The following is a 6,151-nucleotide window of genomic DNA, read 5'->3' on the forward strand; positions in this document are numbered from 1 at the left end:
ATTCATGCATGCAGGTGCCCTCCAAGGTCAGAAGTGTCAGGTCCCTTGGGGCTGGAGTTTCAGGCAGTTGTGAGCCACCCATTATGGGTACTGGGGATCAAACTCGGGTTCTCTGCAAGAGCAATATGCGTTTGTAATAACTGAGTCATCGCTCCATCCCCTTAAAACATGTTTTAAATTAGAAATCCATGAAGTAAACGTTAGACTCAGAGTCAAATGATGAGTCTGCTCCATCTCTCAAGAGTCCCGCCAATTCTTAATACCATTGTATTAGGAAGAAACTTTTAGCATATGGATCTTTTGGGGGAACAATCATTTTCTGAGCCATACCACACTGTAAGAGGAAAGCACGGTAAATCTTGAATTCCATCTTTGGCTTCAAACTTCAAGGTCAGTCTTGATCCAAGCTTCCCTGCCACCTGGCTGAGTGATGCTGAGCCTGGATCTGTCCCCTGGGATCCTACCCTCTCATCTGTGTGGCAGAGATACTCATAATTAGCCCCAGGGCTGGTGTAAGGTCATGGAGGAGAAAGCATTGTCTGTGTGAAAAAGCACACCACCAATTAAACGTCAGTCAAGGTGGTATGGGTTTCTGCCAGCAGAGCTCTCTGTCTAACATAGTCTCTGAAAACTCTCTCTTTTGGGGCTCTGCTCCTGGGGGCTTCTGCTGCATGACCCCAAGCTGTCTAGGGAGTCACCCCCTATGATCCCGGAAGATTCTTTCTCTCCTGCTTCTGATTTCGTGATCTCTGCTGGTCCCTGCAACCACATGGACCTGAGTGAACTCCCCATGTCTAGACTATAAGCCTCCTACATGCTCCTCACCCACCACCAGCAGCAGAGCCAGGAACCACACTGCCAGAATCAGGAGGCCTCACTGGTAATCAGTGCATGGAGGCCTGAGGTAATAGAAGAACCCCCGATGCAATTACATATTGATTGTGAAGATTACGGCTGCTCCTGATTGCTTCTTATTGATACAAATCCACTGGGCTGCCTATTTGGATAAAGCTGAGTGAAAATGAGGACAGACAGGAAAAGAAACGGGAAGAGGGAGCTCTAGCAAGGAGGAGGCGGTGGGACTGCAGCAGAACTTGTCACAGAGCTGAGAAACAGCAGCGGCACAGGGCAGCCCACAGCCTTGGGCTCTCCCCACCATGATGACTCACCTGGCTATCCTATAGACAAGATACAGGTACCAACCCTCATGGTCACCTCACTTCTTAGGACTTCCAAAGTGTGAAGACCTCAGTTCAATCCCCCAGAATCCAGTAAAAGATACTTTTAAAACTGAGCATGGTGGCAAGCACTTGTAATCCCAGCCCTGGGAAGGTAGAGAGAGATGGATCTCTAGGGCTTGCTGGCCGGCCAGCCTTGCCTATTTGGTAAGTTCCAGGCCAATGAGAGACCTTCTCAAAAGACAAGGTGGACAGCACCTGAGGAAGGACAGTTGAGGTTGTCCTCTGGCCTCCATGCATACATGTCAATACATGCATACAGCTTCACACACATGAACACACATACACACAGAGAACTTGATGCTCCCCCTGCCTAACAAGGATGCACCTATCAGGGACTGGAGCAGAGTCCTAACTGAATGCCTCTGTTCTATAGCTATGGTGTTTTGGACAACGGAGAAGTAAAAGCAACAAACCACCTGTGGAGGTCAAAGGGCAAGTGGATCCACCATGCAGAGGGGCCAGGTCATGAAGTAAATCTTGCTGAATCCTAGGAGGCAAACTGGAGGTCCAAACATGGCCAGAGATAGATGCACCAGCAAAGGAGAAACACATCTCTTATGTGACTGAGAGACAGCCTTCCCAGAGCAAGGAGTACCAGTCATTCTGATCTCAAAATAAGTTATTGAGGACTTCAATTATGCATTTATGTTAATGGGATAAACCCATTTGGAAAACAGCAGCATCACACACCCCATGGCCTCAGGAACTATCAGTCTATACCCATGAGAGAATGAAAAGGGCCAAATAGCAGCTCGGCACTTATAGAAAATGTCTGAATGTCATGGTCCAACTAAAATGGTTTGGGTTCAGAATCCCTGAACCCCATGTTAGGAACCACCAACCTAGAGGTCTAGCTGTGTCATGACAGGACGGGCCTAAGGACGTAAGCATGAAAGCAAAACTGACACCTTGACCCTCAGCCACTACAGAGCATTATGCACACCTTACCTCATCCTGTCTGAACTAGTTCCTACACAGTCAGGGGAACAAAAAGGCCCCGCCATCAAAGAGAAACCAAAGTGCATATCAACACATATGTAAGCATGAATTGATCCTTACCATCTGCAGATGCTGTGCTCACTCTGGTTGATTCGTAACTCCCAAATCAACACTCGCAGCACTTCTTAAACCTGCACACACAGTGGTGAAAGGTTTGAGTTGCTGACATGCGCATCTTCTACTGGGGTCCAACAAGCTACCAAATGCTCTTCCTTCTAGTTGAAGCTCTCCTGTACTCAACAACTGTCCTTTTCAGGGTCAGTTGCACCTCTTGTTAGTGTTTCACATAAAATATCCCCCAAGTGTAGTGGTAAAGTGTTGTCCGGTGTTCCCAAGACCAAGCAGGCTGGTGTATGACTTGTAAAGAGGAGACGAGTGTTAGAAAAGCTTTGTACAAGCAATTTATATGGTACTGCTGGTCGTGAGTTCATTGTTAATAAGTAAACTATATATACTAAGCCAGGCTCTTACACAGAAACATACATAGACTAGAGTTATGTATTGACTAACATGAAATTTTATCAGTAGAAGCTGGTGGGAATGTAACCTTGTGCTTCCTCTAGGAGCAAAGACTCAGTATCTACTAACTCAGAGTTCAGAAACTTTACTGAGCATCACTGCTGGGAATAACGCACATCAAGAATAGCAAAACCAAACCCAGAACATTTCTGTCCAGTGCTAGGTCTAAAAATAAAGGAAGCTTTGGGCTTTCTAGCATACTGAATCATGGACAAGAACATCTGTATCCTTGAACTTTCAAAACTGGAACTGGAGTTATGATGATCTTGAAGCACCTGGTTCTCATCTGAAACAATGGCTCTTTGTCCACCAGAACAGACCATCAGCAGCACTGTGAAACTCTTGGACATCTTGTCCAGCAAACTAGTCCATGATTTGTATTGAATGAGTCAGTCCTTTTAAAACCTTTACTTGAAAAAAAATCTCCTCTCTTCTTCTTCTTCTTCTTCTTCTTCTTCTTCTTCTTCTTCTTCTTCTTCTTCTTCTTCTTCTTCCTCTTCTTCTTCTTCTTCGTCTTCGTCTTTTTGAGTCAGGGTCTCCCTGTAGCCCCAGCTGTCCTGGAAAATACATCAAATGTTTGTGCTTTGAAGTCTTACTTTGGTTCTGAAGAGTTTGGGAGGGGAGAGCAACTCAGTGGAAAGTTCACATCAGCACGGCCGCTATATTCCTGACAGTAGTGACAAGCGCCTGTGTACACGGCAGCCTCTCCAGGCTAGCATGTTGTTTTGGTCAGCAGAGCATCCTGATCAATATCTTGCACACAGGAGGGCCTTCTGTGTAGCATATGTCCTAGTCAGGTCCTTAATTACAATCAATAGAAAGCAACCCAGCCATAAGATATCATGGCTCACGCATGAAGTCTCAGGATTTGGGCAGCTGAGACAGGAGGATTGCCACAAATTTGAGGCCAACAGAGCTGTATAGTGAACTCCAGGCCATCTGGGGTTACAGAGTAAGACCCTGTTTCAATAAGAACAAGAAATAGATGATAGATGACAGGTGATAGGATAGAGAGAGAGAGAGAGAGAGAGAGAGAGAAACAGAGACAGACACGCACAAAAACACACTTAGTAACCTTAAAACCAGTTACCAGAATGCTATTGGTTAACTTACAGAATTGGCATAGGAAAAATATATTCTCCACAAATGGATGAAGGTACTTCTTGCATCGCTGCTGACTAGAATATTACACATTCTGTGACTGTCTGACCGTCCCTTGCATGGTTGTGATAATTAAAGATGCTTCTGCAGTCACTGTGACCACTGCAGTCAATTCTAAGCTGTTTCTTTGCAATCCTTCCTCTAAATTCCAAGTTCCAAATTGGAACATCCAGTTTCTCAGAGGTCAGTGACCAAAGCCTAGTTGCCAGGGTGACAGAAGCAAGGTTTGGACTTTTCGGTGTCTGTGGAGATGCTGGGCCTTGCCTCCCACCACTCACCAAGATAGATGGCTTGGGATTACAGGGTTGGCATTATGAATGGGTAAAAAATGATACATTGAAAAAGATTAAAGATAGCGCTGACTTCATGAGGTAGTTGCCTGAGGGTGGAGATCAGTGTGGACTCCAAGGTGTCTTTCTTGAACATCCGGATGAAGGATGGTCACAATCACTGGATCAGGGAACACCAAGAACACAGCTCAGTTTGGACAAGGTGAATTTGAGAAGCCTGTGGCTGTCTAGTGGCAGTTCCTCAAATTCCAAAACTCTGTGTGTTCGGACAGAATTCTCTCTAAACTGTCAATACTATGGCAATCATTAACTATTAAAGACATCACTTTCCTTAAAATGCTGAAGGTAAAATTGTGCCAATGACTGGGGACAAACCATTGCCCCTGTCATTCCATACAATCATCTCTGGAGTGTTTGGGGAAGACACGATAGTAATACATCACTAAGGATGGAAAGTTCCAGAATGTTCTACATTCATTCACCATCCCTGTAGGAGACACTGGGAAAAGAGGGTGTTGAGGCAGAGCTCTGTCAAATCCCTTCTTTCATCTTTTAGGAAAGGATACATCCTGTTTGCAGAGCTGTTTTCAGGGCAGAATAACTTGTTTCATTATCTGAAGTTTTTTTTTTCTTTTAATTCTGTTAGTTAGCCTGCAGCCTCATAGTAAGCAGAGTGTGTCCTTAATGAAACCAGTAAATAAGTTTAAAAGAAGGGGGAGGAACAGAAAAGAAGCTCTGTGATCTACTGGGGAAGTTCAAAGCTCTCTAAATTCATGTTCCTTGCAGCTCTCTGTACCCCACACTCATTAGGAAGAGGTTGATTCTCCACACCAAGCCTCTGTGATTTAAAGGAGGGACCAGGAAATGCCCAAACTTCTTAATTCATCCTTGACTGAGTACCTACCACATGTAGAAGATGCGAAGAATCACATAAGCCCATGTGTCTGAACGAATTTAGCACACAGTAGGCACACATTAAGTGGTTCCATGTCTGTCAAACTGGGAGAGTAACACACAAGACAGGAGGAAGCCAGCATTTTATCTGTTTGTATACATCCTCTCCCTAGACTAAATACTGAACAAACCAGCTTTTCTATAATATTACTTCCATTTATTTTGCAAAAGACTTGCTGACAAGACACCCAGCATCATCTGAAATTTCATCTAGACAAAGAAGACAGGGACCAGGGGAGCTAGGAGCTCTGTTTTCTCTTCTGGGCTCCCCACTTCCTCCTGCCTACCCTCACAAATACACCCACATCCAAGCACATGTGCACCACCGCGATAAGAGACTTTCAAAGGCCGCAATTCATCACCCTGGCCCCGGCTGCAAGCAGCGCATGTGTGCGAGAGTGTGTCTGTGTGCTTGTATGACACACTCCCGCACACACCTACACCCAGAGAGACTTTGGAGCTCCTGGGACAATGGAGCAGAAGCCCAGCTCTTACAAAAGAGGAGGAAGAGGCGGGGAAGCAAAGACAGAAAGCTGCTTGGCCGCCTTCCTTCAGTTGTGGCTGCAAGATCTGAGCCAACTAACCAGTTAACAATATGATAAAGGACAGCAGGAAAGGAGGGAAGCTGCCAGCCTGCAGCCCCGATGTGGAGTGAAGATAAACAGTAATCATCACAATCCCTTACGGAAGCTGGGGCTGTTCCTTAATGCTTTTTGGTGGGGGATTTATGAAGTAGGTAAATGTGGATGGTAAACCTAACTCCCTCCCAGCATCTTCTGGGACCTTCATGTTAACCCTTGGCTATTTGGGCAGCCTTACCCTGATTCATACCCTGACCCAGTGTTCACAGAATATCTCTCTCTCTCTCTCTCTCTCTCTCTCTCTCTCTCTCTCTCTCCCCCACATCACCATAAAGGATGAAGTAACAGATATCCAAGATTCCAATGTCCCAGAGAGAAGGAAATACGGAGATGTTAGATCTTAGTT

Source organism: Nannospalax galili, unplaced genomic scaffold (assembly GCF_000622305.1).
Source record: "Nannospalax galili isolate Female #2095 unplaced genomic scaffold, S.galili_v1.0 scaffold291, whole genome shotgun sequence".
In the NCBI taxonomy this organism is placed as follows: domain Eukaryota; kingdom Metazoa; phylum Chordata; class Mammalia; order Rodentia; family Spalacidae; genus Nannospalax; species Nannospalax galili.